At 51.8% G+C, this 12,101-nt stretch overlaps 17 non-coding genes across 17 annotated transcripts; 11 read left to right on the forward strand and 6 right to left on the reverse strand.

The window, feature by feature from the left end:
- Positions 1 to 359: 359 nt before the first annotated feature.
- On the reverse strand, positions 360 to 442 carry TRNAL-UAA (transfer RNA leucine (anticodon UAA)). The gene has a single exon. It is a non-coding gene; the product is annotated as a tRNA-Leu (tRNA).
- Positions 443 to 685: 243 nt separating this feature from the next.
- TRNAE-UUC (transfer RNA glutamic acid (anticodon UUC)) lies at positions 686 to 757 on the forward strand. The gene has a single exon. It is a non-coding gene; the product is annotated as a tRNA-Glu (tRNA).
- A 618-nt stretch (positions 758 to 1,375) lies between these two features.
- Positions 1,376 to 1,447, forward strand: TRNAE-CUC (transfer RNA glutamic acid (anticodon CUC)). The gene has a single exon. It is a non-coding gene; the product is annotated as a tRNA-Glu (tRNA).
- A 1,102-nt stretch (positions 1,448 to 2,549) lies between these two features.
- TRNAL-UAA (transfer RNA leucine (anticodon UAA)) lies at positions 2,550 to 2,632 on the reverse strand. The gene has a single exon. It is a non-coding gene; the product is annotated as a tRNA-Leu (tRNA).
- A 243-nt stretch (positions 2,633 to 2,875) lies between these two features.
- Positions 2,876 to 2,947, forward strand: TRNAE-UUC (transfer RNA glutamic acid (anticodon UUC)). Its single transcript has one exon. It is a non-coding gene; the product is annotated as a tRNA-Glu (tRNA).
- Positions 2,948 to 3,565: 618 nt separating this feature from the next.
- Positions 3,566 to 3,637, forward strand: TRNAE-CUC (transfer RNA glutamic acid (anticodon CUC)). Its single transcript has one exon. It is a non-coding gene; the product is annotated as a tRNA-Glu (tRNA).
- Positions 3,638 to 4,732: 1,095 nt separating this feature from the next.
- TRNAL-UAA (transfer RNA leucine (anticodon UAA)) lies at positions 4,733 to 4,815 on the reverse strand. Its single transcript has one exon. It is a non-coding gene; the product is annotated as a tRNA-Leu (tRNA).
- Positions 4,816 to 5,066: 251 nt separating this feature from the next.
- TRNAE-UUC (transfer RNA glutamic acid (anticodon UUC)) lies at positions 5,067 to 5,138 on the forward strand. The gene has a single exon. It is a non-coding gene; the product is annotated as a tRNA-Glu (tRNA).
- Positions 5,139 to 5,756: 618 nt separating this feature from the next.
- On the forward strand, positions 5,757 to 5,828 carry TRNAE-CUC (transfer RNA glutamic acid (anticodon CUC)). Its single transcript has one exon. It is a non-coding gene; the product is annotated as a tRNA-Glu (tRNA).
- Positions 5,829 to 6,907: 1,079 nt separating this feature from the next.
- Positions 6,908 to 6,990, reverse strand: TRNAL-UAA (transfer RNA leucine (anticodon UAA)). The gene has a single exon. It is a non-coding gene; the product is annotated as a tRNA-Leu (tRNA).
- A 243-nt stretch (positions 6,991 to 7,233) lies between these two features.
- TRNAE-UUC (transfer RNA glutamic acid (anticodon UUC)) lies at positions 7,234 to 7,305 on the forward strand. The gene has a single exon. It is a non-coding gene; the product is annotated as a tRNA-Glu (tRNA).
- Positions 7,306 to 7,923: 618 nt separating this feature from the next.
- Positions 7,924 to 7,995, forward strand: TRNAE-CUC (transfer RNA glutamic acid (anticodon CUC)). The gene has a single exon. It is a non-coding gene; the product is annotated as a tRNA-Glu (tRNA).
- A 1,102-nt stretch (positions 7,996 to 9,097) lies between these two features.
- On the reverse strand, positions 9,098 to 9,180 carry TRNAL-UAA (transfer RNA leucine (anticodon UAA)). Its single transcript has one exon. It is a non-coding gene; the product is annotated as a tRNA-Leu (tRNA).
- Positions 9,181 to 9,423: 243 nt separating this feature from the next.
- TRNAE-UUC (transfer RNA glutamic acid (anticodon UUC)) lies at positions 9,424 to 9,495 on the forward strand. Its single transcript has one exon. It is a non-coding gene; the product is annotated as a tRNA-Glu (tRNA).
- A 618-nt stretch (positions 9,496 to 10,113) lies between these two features.
- TRNAE-CUC (transfer RNA glutamic acid (anticodon CUC)) lies at positions 10,114 to 10,185 on the forward strand. Its single transcript has one exon. It is a non-coding gene; the product is annotated as a tRNA-Glu (tRNA).
- Positions 10,186 to 11,280: 1,095 nt separating this feature from the next.
- On the reverse strand, positions 11,281 to 11,363 carry TRNAL-UAA (transfer RNA leucine (anticodon UAA)). Its single transcript has one exon. It is a non-coding gene; the product is annotated as a tRNA-Leu (tRNA).
- Positions 11,364 to 11,614: 251 nt separating this feature from the next.
- Positions 11,615 to 11,686, forward strand: TRNAE-UUC (transfer RNA glutamic acid (anticodon UUC)). The gene has a single exon. It is a non-coding gene; the product is annotated as a tRNA-Glu (tRNA).
- Positions 11,687 to 12,101: the final 415 nt, after the last annotated feature.

A 12,101-nucleotide genomic window follows, 5' to 3' on the forward strand; every position in this document is an offset into this window, starting at 1 on the left:
GGGCCTGCATCAGCAGATCCTGCTCCACTGGGAAGGGAGAGCCTGTAGGCGTAAATCAAAAAAAGGGGAGAAATCTGCAAATTCTAGCGGCAGACCCATGTTGCCCAGGAAGCAATCAGTTTCTCCTGCTCCCTATAGTGGAAAAAGACATAGGAGGTGTATTTCTCTAGGCAGGGGCTCTGTGTAGATGGCACTTCATTGCTCTGGGAAGCATCCATGCTGGTAGAAGAGTAGCAGCAGACTCCACACCTGAGGCTTGAATGGGGACCGTTGGGGAGGGGCAGTGGGAGGCCGAGGAGGGTGGAGGAAAATGCTTTTCAAAAGCATCTGCACGTTCCTACAAACCTGCTGAAAACCCATACCAGGAATGGGGCTCGAACCCATGCAGACAAACGTCCATTGGATCTTAAGTCCAACGCCTTACCCACTCGGCCACCCTGGTGAGACCCAAGGATTTACTTTCTTCAACTCCCTTTTTATGCTTGCTGCTGTAGCACCAGCTGTCCAGCAAGAGGTGATTGCAGAGTTAAAAGGCTTTTGCAAGAGGTTAAAAGTAATTGCTTATAACAAACACACTGTGTGACACCTAACTTTCTCCCACTCGGACTTTACCGTTAATTTTTATATTGGAGTTAGCTTAGTCACAATAAGTGGGTGAGCAAGGCAGGCACACTAGAGCATCTACTCCCTGGTGGTCTAGTGGCTAGGATTCGGCGCTTTCACTGCCGCGGCCCGGGTTCGATTCCCGGTCAGGGAAGATCCCTCTAAAGCATAGATTGCTTAATTTGTCTGTGTATCTTTTTTAAAAGAAGGTCTTTAAAAAGGCACCCCTCCCAATAGATGAAAGCGGAGGAATGGGGCTTGTTCTCCTGTGCCCCAGGTTGCTTTGCCCCCATTGACTTAAGCCACCTTTGTGCGCACGCAGTCCCCCACCCAGTCAGGTGCTCTATGTTGGCGTGAAGTGCAGTACCAGCTCAACAGAAAGGTAAATTGCTGGAAAACCCTGCTGTGATGCATACATCTACTTTGGAGCACTCTTCTCCTTTGCACTCTTGAATCGCTTAAGTGCAATGTATTCTTCCAGCAAGCTGAATAACGAGATAGGTGAGAGAAGGTGTACCAGCTGTCTGTGCGCCATCAGCAGCCACTAGGTGTCCCTCTTGTGTTTTCCCGGGGATCCTGATTGTGCAGGAATTCATCGGTTCAGTAGCAAGGGGGAGAGGATGGCCTGTGCCTGGAAGTGACAGGCAGTCTGGTGGCATCATGAGGATTAAGTTCCGATTCATATTTGCTGTAGAATAAAATATGTTTTCAGCCCCCATGAGCTTTGTCACTCGGAGAGCAGTGTATGAACTTTTGCTGCATGGCTCTGGGCTCCCTGGTGGTCTAGTGGTTAGGATTCGGCGCTCTCACCGCCGCAGCCTGGGGTCGATTCCCGGTCAGGGAAAAGTCCCTCTTCTGACCTTGAAAGCTTTTCCTTCCCGTAGGTCAGGGCTTCTCAAAATGAAGTTGCTTTTCTGACTCACAATTTGCCTAGCATGACGCAGTATCGCTCAAAATATGATTTTTGCAAGGTTCCTTTAGAGCTGCTTCCCATGGTGGGAGGCAAGGCTCTTGAGCAAGTGAGATCCTGTATTCCGAGGCGCGCTTCCTTTTGTAGGCTTCTGACCCCATGGCCTGTGGCAGGTAGTCCTCCTTTGACTGGGCCGCAGGCTTTGTCTCCAAATGGCGTCCTGGACCCACTGCAACCCACCTGTTTGCTAAAACGGAAGTCTGCCTCTGGGTAAGAAAAAGCTGAGCTGCACGTACGGAAAGCGGCAGAGGCCAGAGGCGGGGAGGGTGTGGCAAGGGCTGCCTGATTTGCATAGTGACCTGTTGCATCTTGGGAATGTACAGGCTTTGGAGCTTAACAGGTACTGCAGGTGTCTGCCTGGCCTGAGAGATGCCTGTCTGGTGCTCCCCTCAGGACACACAGGCCTTCCATTCGAGCATGGAGGGTGAGGGACATGGGTCACCCTCATATACAGGGGTGTGGGCATGGGCAGGATAGGTTGTGGGGGACCCGTCAGGGCATTGCCCGTTTGGAAGCCCGTTGGGAAGGCGAGAGGAGACGGGGCAGGAAACTCTGCTCAATTTCTTTCCCAGAGGCCTGTGGAGAACGCTTTGCACGTTTGAGCCAGCCGGGCCTGCATCAGCAGATCCTGCTCCACTGGGAAGGGTGAGCCTGTAGGCGTAAAAAGGGGAGAAATCTGCAAGAGCCGGGTTAACAAATTCTAGCGGCAGACCCATGTTGCCCAGGAAGCAATCAGTTTCTCCTGCTCCCTATAGTGGAAAGAGACATAGGAGGTGTATTTCTCTAGGCAGGGGCTCTGTGTAGATGGCACTTCATTGCTCTGGGAAGCATCCATGCTGGTAGAAGAGTAGCAGCAGACCCCACTCCTGAGGCTTGAATGGGGACCGTTGGGGAGGGGCAGTGGGAGGCGGAGGAGGGCAGAGGAAAATGTTTTTCAAAAGCATCTGCATGTTCCTACAAACCTGCTGAAAACCCATACCAGGAATGGGGCTCGAACCCATGCGGACAAACGTCCATTGGATCTTAAGTCCAACGCCTTAACCACTCGGCCACCCTGGTGAGACCCAAGGATTTACTTTCTTCAACTCCCTTTTTATGTTTGCTGCTGTAGCACCGGCTGTCCAGAAAGAGGTGATTGAAGAGTTAAAAGGCTTTTGCAGGAGGTTAAAAGTAATTGCTTATAACAAACACACTGTGTGACACCTAACTTTCTCTCACTCGGACTTTACCGTTAATCTTTATATTGGAGTTAGCTTAGTCACAATAATGGGGTGAGCAAGGCAGGCACACTAGAGCATCTCCTCCCTGGTGGTCTAGTGGCTAGGATTCGGCGCTTTCACCGCCGCGGCCTGGGTTTGATTCCCGGTCAGGGAAGATCCCTCTAAAGCATGGATTGCTTAAGTTGTCTGTGTATCTTTTTTAAAAGAAGGTCTTTAGAAAGGCACCCCTCCCAATAGATACAAGCAGAGGAATGGGGCTTGTTCTCCTGTACCCCAGGTTGCTTTACCCCCATTGACCTAAGCCACCTTTGTGCGCACGCAGTCCCCCACCCAGTCAGGTGCTCTATGTTGGCGGGAAGTGCAGTACCAGCTCAACAGAAAGGTAAATTGCTGGAAAACCTTGCTGTGATGCATACATCTACTTTTGAGCACTCTTCTCCTTTGCACTCTTGAATCGCTTAAGCGCAATGTATTCTTCCAGCAAGCTGAATAACAAGATAGGTGAGAGAAGGTGTACCAGCTGTCTGTGCGCCATCAGCAGCCACTAGGTGCCCCTCTTGTGTTTTCCCGGGGATCCTGATTGTGCAGGAATTCATCGGTTCAGTAGCAAGGGGGAGAGGATGGCCTGTGCCTGGAAGTGACAGACAGTCTGGTGGCATCATGAGGATTAAGTTCCGATTCAAATTTGCTGTAGAATAAAATATGTTTTCAGCCCCCATGAGCTTTGTCACTCGGAGAGCAGTGTATGACCTTTTGCTGCTCGGCTCTGGGCTCCCTGGTGGTCTAGTGGTTAGGATTCAGCGCTCTCACCGCCGCGGCCCGGGTTCGATTCCCGGTCAGGGAAAAGTCCCTCTTCTGACCTTGAAAGCTTTTCCTTCCCGTAGGTCAGGGCTTCTCAAAATGAAGTTGCTTTTCTGACTCACAATTTGCCTAGCATGGCGCAGTTTCGCTCCAAATATGATTTTCGCAAGGTTCCTTTAGAGCTGCTTCCCACGGTGGGAGGCAAGGCTCTTGAGCAAGTGAGATCCTGTATTCCGAGGCGCGCTTCCTTTTGTAGGCTTCTGACCCCATGGCCTGTGGCAGGTAGTCCTCCTTTGACTGGGCCGCAGGCTTTGTCTCCAAATGGCGTCCTGGACCCACTGCAACCCACCTGTTTGCTAAAACGGAAGTCTGCCTCTGGGTAAGAAAAAGCTGAGCTGCACGTACGGAAAGCGGCAGAGGCCAGAGGCGGGGAGGGTGTGGCAAGGGCTGCCTGATTTGCATAGTGACCTGTTGCATCTTGGGAATGTACAGGCTTTGGAGCTTAACAGGTACTGCAGGTGTCTGCTTGGCCTGAGAGATGCCTGTCTGGTGCTCCCCTCAGGACACACAGCCCTTCCATTCGAGCATGGAGGGTGAGGGACATGGGTCACCCTCATATACAGGGGTGTGGGCATGGGCAGGATAGGTTGTGGGGGACCCGTCAGGGCATTGCCCGTTTGGAAGCCCGTTCGGAAGGTGAGAGGAGGCGGGGCAGGAAACTCTGCTCAATTTCTTTCCCAGAGGCCTGTGGAGAACCCTTTGCACGTTTGAGCCAGCCGGGCCTGCATCAGCAGATCCTGCTCCACTGGGAAGGGAGAGCCTGTAGGCGTAAATCAAAAAAAGGGGAGAAATCTGCAAATTCTAGCGGCAGACCCATGTTGCCCAGGAAGCAATCAGTTTCTCCTGCTCCCTATAGTGGAAAAAGACATAGGAGGTGTATGTTCTCTAGGCAGGGGCTCTGTGTAGATGGCACTTCATTGCTCTGGGAAGTATCCATGCTGGTAGAAGAGTAGCAGCAGACTCCACACCTGAGGCTTGAATGGGGACCGTTTCGGAGGGGCAGTGGGAGGCCGAGGAGGGCGGAGGAAAATGCTTTTCAAAAGCATCTGCACGTTCCTACAAACCTGCTGAAAACCCATACCAGGAATGGGGCTCGAACCCATGCAGACAAACGTCCATTGGATCTTAAGTCCAACGCCTTAACCACTCGGCCACCCTGGTGAGACCCAAGTATTTACTTTCTTCAACTCCCTTTTTATGCTTGCTGCTGTCGCACCGGCTGTCCAGCAAGAGGTGATTGCAGAGTTAAAAGGGTAAAAGGCTTTTGCAGGAGGTTAAAAGTAATTGCTTATAACAAACACACTGTGTGACACCTAACTTTCTCCCACTCGGACTTTACCGTTAATTTTTATATTGGAGTTAGCTTAGTCACAATAAGGGGGTGAGCAAGGAAGGCACACTAGAGCATCTACTCCCTGGTGGTCTAGTGGCTAGGATTCGGCGCTTTCACCGCCGTGGCCCGGGTTCGATTCCCGGTCAGGGAAGATCCCTCTAAAGCATAGATTGCTTAATTTGTCTGTGTATCTTTTTTAAAAGAAGGTCTTTAAAAAGGCACCCCTCCCAATAGATGAAAGCGGAGGAATGGGGCTTGTTCTCCTGTGCCCCAGGTTGCTTTGCCCCCATTGACCTAAGCCACCTTTGTGCGCACGCAGTCCCCCACCCAGTCAGGTGCTCTATGTTGGCGTGAAGTGCAGTACCAGCTCAACAGAAAGGTAAATTGCTGGAAAACCCTGCTGTGATGCATACATCTACTTTGGAGCACTCTTCTCCTTTGCACTCTTGAATCGCTTAAGCGCAATGTATTCTTCCAGCAAGCTGAATAACGAGATAGGTGAGAGAAGGTGTACCAGCTGTCTGTGCGCCATCAGCAGCCACTAGGTGTCCCTCTTGTGTTTTCCCGGGGATCCTGATTGTGCAGGAATTCATCGGTTCAGTAGCAAGGGGGAGAGGATGGCCTGTGCCTGGAAGTGACAGGCAGTCTGGTGGCATCATGAGGATTAAGTTCCGATTCATATTTGCTGTAGAATAAAATATGTTTTCAGCCCCCATGAGCTTTGTCACTCGGAGAGCAGTGTATGAACTTTTGCTGCACAGCTCTGGGTTCCCTGGTGGTCTAGTGGTTAGGATTCGGCGCTCTCACCGCCGCGGCCCGGGTTCGATTCCCGGTCAGGGAAAAGTCCCTCTTCTGACCTTGAAAGCTTTTCCTTCCCGTAGGTCAGGGCTTCTCAAAATGAAGTTGCTTTTCTGACTCACAATTTGCCTAGCATGACGCAGTATCGCTCAAAATATGATTTTCGCAAGGTTCCTTTAGAGCTGCTTCCCACGGTGGGAGGCAAGGCTCTTGAGCAAGTGAGATCCTGTATTCCGAGGCGCGCTTCCTTTTGTAGGCTTCTGACCCCATGGCCTGTGGCAGGTAGTCCTCCTTTGACTGGGCCGCAGGCTTTGTCTCCAAATGGCGTCCTGGACCCACTGCAACCCACCTGTTTGCTAAAATGGAAGACTGCCTCTGGGTAAGAAAAAGCTGAGCTGCACGTACCGAAAGCGGCAGAGGCCAGAGGCGGGGAGGGTGTGGCAAGGGCTGCCTGATTTGCATAGTGACCTGTTGCATCTTGGGAATGTACAGGCTTTGGAACTTAACAGGTACTGCAGGTGTCTGCCTGGCCTGAGAGATGCCTGTCTGGTGCTCCCCTCAGGACACACAGGCCTTCCATTCGAGCATGGAGGGTGAGGGACATGGGTCACCCTCATATACAGGGGTGTGGGCATGGGCAGGATAGGTTGTGGGGGACCCGTCAGGAAGCCCGTTCGGAAGGCAGGAGGAGGCGGGGCAGGAAACTCTGCTCAATTTCTTTCCCAGAGGCCTGTGGAGAACCCTTTGCACGTTTGAGCCAGCCGGGCCTGCATCAGCAGATCCTGCTCCACTGGGAAGGGAGAGCCTGTAGGCGTAAATCAAAAAAAGGGGAGAAATCTGCAAATTCTAGCGGCAGACCCATGTTGCCCAGGAAGCAATCAGTTTCTCCTGCTCCCTATAGTGGAAAAAGACATAGGAGGTGTATTTCTCTAGGCAGGGGCTCTGTGTAGATGGCACTTCATTGCTCTGGGAAGCATCCATGCTGGTAGAAGAGTAGCAGCAGACTCCACACCTGAGGCTTGAATGGGGACCGTTGGGGAGGGGCAGTGGGAGGCCGAGGAGGGTGGAGGAAAATGCTTTTCAAAAGCATCTGCACGTTCCTACAAACCTGCTGAAAACCCATACCAGGAATGGGGCTCGAACCCATGCAGACAAACGTCCATTGGATCTTAAGTCCAACGCCTTACCCACTCGGCCACCCTGGTGAGACCCAAGGATTTACTTTCTTCAACTCCCTTTTTATGCTTGCTGCTGTAGCACCAGCTGTCCAGCAAGAGGTGATTGCAGAGTTAAAAGGCTTTTGCAAGAGGTTAAAAGTAATTGCTTATAACAAACACACTGTGTGACACCTAACTTTCTCCCACTCGGACTTTACCGTTAATTTTTATATTGGAGTTAGCTTAGTCACAATAAGTGGGTGAGCAAGGCAGGCACACTAGAGCATCTACTCCCTGGTGGTCTAGTGGCTAGGATTCGGCGCTTTCACCGCCGCGGCCCGGGTTCGATTCCCGGTCAGGGAAGATCCCTCTAAAGCATAGATTGCTTAATTTGTCTGTGTATCTTTTTTAAAAGAAGGTCTTTAAAAAGGCACCCCTCCCAATAGATGAAAGCGGAGGAATGGGGCTTGTTCTCCTGTGCCCCAGGTTGCTTTGCCCCCATTGACTTAAGCCACCTTTGTGCGCACGCAGTCCCCCACCCAGTCAGGTGCTCTATGTTGGCGTGAAGTGCAGTACCAGCTCAACAGAAAGGTAAATTGCTGGAAAACCCTGCTGTGATGCATACATCTACTTTGGAGCACTCTTCTCCTTTGCACTCTTGAATCGCTTAAGTGCAATGTATTCTTCCAGCAAGCTGAATAACGAGATAGGTGAGAGAAGGTGTACCAGCTGTCTGTGCGCCATCAGCAGCCACTAGGTGTCCCTCTTGTGTTTTCCCGGGGATCCTGATTGTGCAGGAATTCATCGGTTCAGTAGCAAGGGGGAGAGGATGGCCTGTGCCTGGAAGTGACAGGCAGTCTGGTGGCATCATGAGGATTAAGTTCCGATTCATATTTGCTGTAGAATAAAATATGTTTTCAGCCCCCATGAGCTTTGTCACTCGGAGAGCAGTGTATGAACTTTTGCTGCATGGCTCTGGGCTCCCTGGTGGTCTAGTGGTTAGGATTCGGCGCTCTCACCGCCGCAGCCTGGGGTCGATTCCCGGTCAGGGAAAAGTCCCTCTTCTGACCTTGAAAGCTTTTCCTTCCCGTAGGTCAGGGCTTCTCAAAATGAAGTTGCTTTTCTGACTCACAATTTGCCTAGCATGACGCAGTATCGCTCAAAATATGATTTTTGCAAGGTTCCTTTAGAGCTGCTTCCCATGGTGGGAGGCAAGGCTCTTGAGCAAGTGAGATCCTGTATTCCGAGGCGCGCTTCCTTTTGTAGGCTTCTGACCCCATGGCCTGTGGCAGGTAGTCCTCCTTTGACTGGGCCGCAGGCTTTGTCTCCAAATGGCGTCCTGGACCCACTGCAACCCACCTGTTTGCTAAAACGGAAGTCTGCCTCTGGGTAAGAAAAAGCTGAGCTGCACGTACGGAAAGCGGCAGAGGCCAGAGGCGGGGAGGGTGTGGCAAGGGCTGCCTGATTTGCATAGTGACCTGTTGCATCTTGGGAATGTACAGGCTTTGGAGCTTAACAGGTACTGCAGGTGTCTGCCTGGCCTGAGAGATGCCTGTCTGGTGCTCCCCTCAGGACACACAGGCCTTCCATTCGAGCATGGAGGGTGAGGGACATGGGTCACCCTCATATACAGGGGTGTGGGCATGGGCAGGATAGGTTGTGGGGGACCCGTCAGGGCATTGCCCGTTTGGAAGCCCGTTGGGAAGGCGAGAGGAGACGGGGCAGGAAACTCTGCTCAATTTCTTTCCCAGAGGCCTGTGGAGAACGCTTTGCACGTTTGAGCCAGCCGGGCCTGCATCAGCAGATCCTGCTCCACTGGGAAGGGTGAGCCTGTAGGCGTAAAAAGGGGAGAAATCTGCAAGAGCCGGGTTAACAAATTCTAGCGGCAGACCCATGTTGCCCAGGAAGCAATCAGTTTCTCCTGCTCCCTATAGTGGAAAGAGACATAGGAGGTGTATTTCTCTAGGCAGGGGCTCTGTGTAGATGGCACTTCATTGCTCTGGGAAGCATCCATGCTGGTAGAAGAGTAGCAGCAGACCCCACTCCTGAGGCTTGAATGGGGACCGTTGGGGAGGGGCAGTGGGAGGCGGAGGAGGGCAGAGGAAAATGTTTTTCAAAAGCATCTGCATGTTCCTACAAACCTGCTGAAAACCCATACCAGGAATGGGGCTCGAACCCATGCGGACAAACGTCCATTGGATCTTAAGTCCAACGCCTTAACCACTCGGCCACCCTGGTGAGACCCAAGGATTTACTTTCTTCAACTCCCTTTTTATGTTTGCTGCTGTAGCACCGGCTGTCCAGAAAGAGGTGATTGAAGAGTTAAAAGGCTTTTGCAGGAGGTTAAAAGTAATTGCTTATAACAAACACACTGTGTGACACCTAACTTTCTCTCACTCGGACTTTACCGTTAATCTTTATATTGGAGTTAGCTTAGTCACAATAATGGGGTGAGCAAGGCAGGCACACTAGAGCATCTCCTCCCTGGTGGTCTAGTGGCTAGGATTCGGCGCTTTCACCGCCGCGGCCTGGGTTTGATTCCCGGTCAGGGAAGATCCCTCTAAAGCATGGATTGCTTAAGTTGTCTGTGTATCTTTTTTAAAAGAAGGTCTTTAGAAAGGCACCCCTCCCAATAGATACAAGCAGAGGAATGGGGCTTGTTCTCCTGTACCCCAGGTTGCTTTACCCCCATTGACCTAAGCCACCTTTGTGCGCACGCAGTCCCCCACCCAGTCAGGTGCTCTATGTTGGCGGGAAGTGCAGTACCAGCTCAACAGAAAGGTAAATTGCTGGAAAACCTTGCTGTGATGCATACATCTACTTTTGAGCACTCTTCTCCTTTGCACTCTTGAATCGCTTAAGCGCAATGTATTCTTCCAGCAAGCTGAATAACAAGATAGGTGAGAGAAGGTGTACCAGCTGTCTGTGCGCCATCAGCAGCCACTAGGTGCCCCTCTTGTGTTTTCCCGGGGATCCTGATTGTGCAGGAATTCATCGGTTCAGTAGCAAGGGGGAGAGGATGGCCTGTGCCTGGAAGTGACAGACAGTCTGGTGTCATCATGAGGATTAAGTTCCGATTCAAATTTGCTGTAGAATAAAATATGTTTTCAGCCCCCATGAGCTTTGTCACTCGGAGAGCAGTGTATGACCTTTTGCTGCTCGGCTCTGGGCTCCCTGGTGGTCTAGTGGTTAGGATTCAGCGCTCTCACCGCCGCGGCCCGGGTTCGATTCCCGGTCAGGGAAAAGTCCCTCTTCTGACCTTGAAAGCTTTTCCTTCCCGTAGGTCAGGGCTTCTCAAAATGAAGTTGCTTTTCTGACTCACAATTTGCCTAGCATGGCGCAGTTTCGCTCCAAATATGATTTTCGCAAGGTTCCTTTAGAGCTGCTTCCCACGGTGGGAGGCAAGGCTCTTGAGCAAGTGAGATCCTGTATTCCGAGGCGCGCTTCCTTTTGTAGGCTTCTGACCCCATGGCCTGTGGCAGGTAGTCCTCCTTTGACTGGGCCGCAGGCTTTGTCTCCAAATGGCGTCCTGGACCCACTGCAACCCACCTGTTTGCTAAAACGGAAGTCTGCCTCTGGGTAAGAAAAAGCTGAGCTGCACGTACGGAAAGCGGCAGAGGCCAGAGGCGGGGAGGGTGTGGCAAGGGCTGCCTGATTTGCATAGTGACCTGTTGCATCTTGGGAATGTACAGGCTTTGGAGCTTAACAGGTACTGCAGGTGTCTGCCTGGCCTGAGAGATGCCTGTCTGGTGCTCCCCTCAGGACACACAGGCCTTCCATTCGAGCATGGAGGGTGAGGGACATGGGTCACCCTCATATACAGGGGTGTGGGCATGGGCAGGATAGGTTGTGGGGGACCCGTCAGGGCATTGCCCGTTTGGAAGCCCGTTCGGAAGGCGAGAGGAGGCGGGGCAGGAAACTCTGCTCAATTTCTTTCCCAGAGGCCTGTGGAGAACCCTTTGCACGTTTGAGCCAGCCGGGCCTGCATCAGCAGATCCTGCTCCACTGGGAAGGGAGAGCCTGTAGGCGTAAATCAAAAAAAGGGGAGAAATCTGCAAATTCTAGCGGCAGACCCATGTTGCCCAGGAAGCAATCAGTTTCTCCTGCTCCCTATAGTGGAAAAAGACATAGGAGGTGTATGTTCTCTAGGCAGGGGCTCTGTGTAGATGGCACTTCATTGCTCTGGGAAGTATCCATGCTGGTAGAAGAGTAGCAGCAGACTCCACACCTGAGGCTTGAATGGGGACCGTTGCGGAGGGGCAGTGGGAGGCCGAGGAGGGCGGAGGAAAATGCTTTTCAAAAGCATCTGCACGTTCCTACAAACCTGCTGAAAACCCATACCAGGAATGGGGCTCGAACCCATGCGGACAAACGTCCATTGGATCTTAAGTCCAACGCCTTAACCACTCGGCCACCCTGGTGAGACCCAAGTATTTACTTTCTTCAACTCCCTTTTTATGCTTGCTGCTGTAGCACCGGCTGTCCAGCAAGAGGTGATTGCAGAGTTAAAAGGGTAAAAGGCTTTTGCAGGAGGTTAAAAGTAATTGCTTATAACAAACACACTGTGTGACACCTAACTTTCTCCCACTCGGACTTTACCGTTAATTTTTATATTGGAGTTAGCTTAGTCACAATAAGGGGGTGAGCAAGGCAGGCACACTAGAGCATCTACTCCCTGGTGGTCTAGTGGCTAGGATTCGGCGCTTTCACCGCCGCGGCCTGGGTTTGATTCCCGGTCAGGGAAGATCCCTCTAAAGCATGGATTGCTTAAGTTGTCTGTGTATCTTTTTTAAAAGAAGGTCTTTAGAAAGGCACCCCTCCCAATAGATACAAGCAGAGGAATGGGGCTTGTTCTCCTGTACCCCAGGTTGCTTTACCCCCATTGACCTAAGCCACCTTTGTGCGCACGCAGTCCCCCACCCAGTCAGGTGCTCTATGTTGGCGGGAAGTGCAGTACCAGCTCAACAGAAAGGTAAATTGCTGGAAAACCTTGCTGTGATGCATACATCTACTTTTGAGCACTCTTCTCCTTTGCACTCTTGAATCGCTTAAGCGCAATGTATTCTTCCAGCAAGCTGAATAACAAGATAGGTGAGAGAAGGTGTACCAGCTGTCTGTGCGCCATCAGCAGCCACTAGGTGCCCCTCTTGTGTTTTCCC

This window comes from Lissotriton vulgaris, chromosome 4_1, assembly GCF_964263255.1.
Source record: "Lissotriton vulgaris chromosome 4_1, aLisVul1.2, whole genome shotgun sequence".
Lineage (NCBI taxonomy): Eukaryota > Metazoa > Chordata > Amphibia > Caudata > Salamandridae > Lissotriton > Lissotriton vulgaris.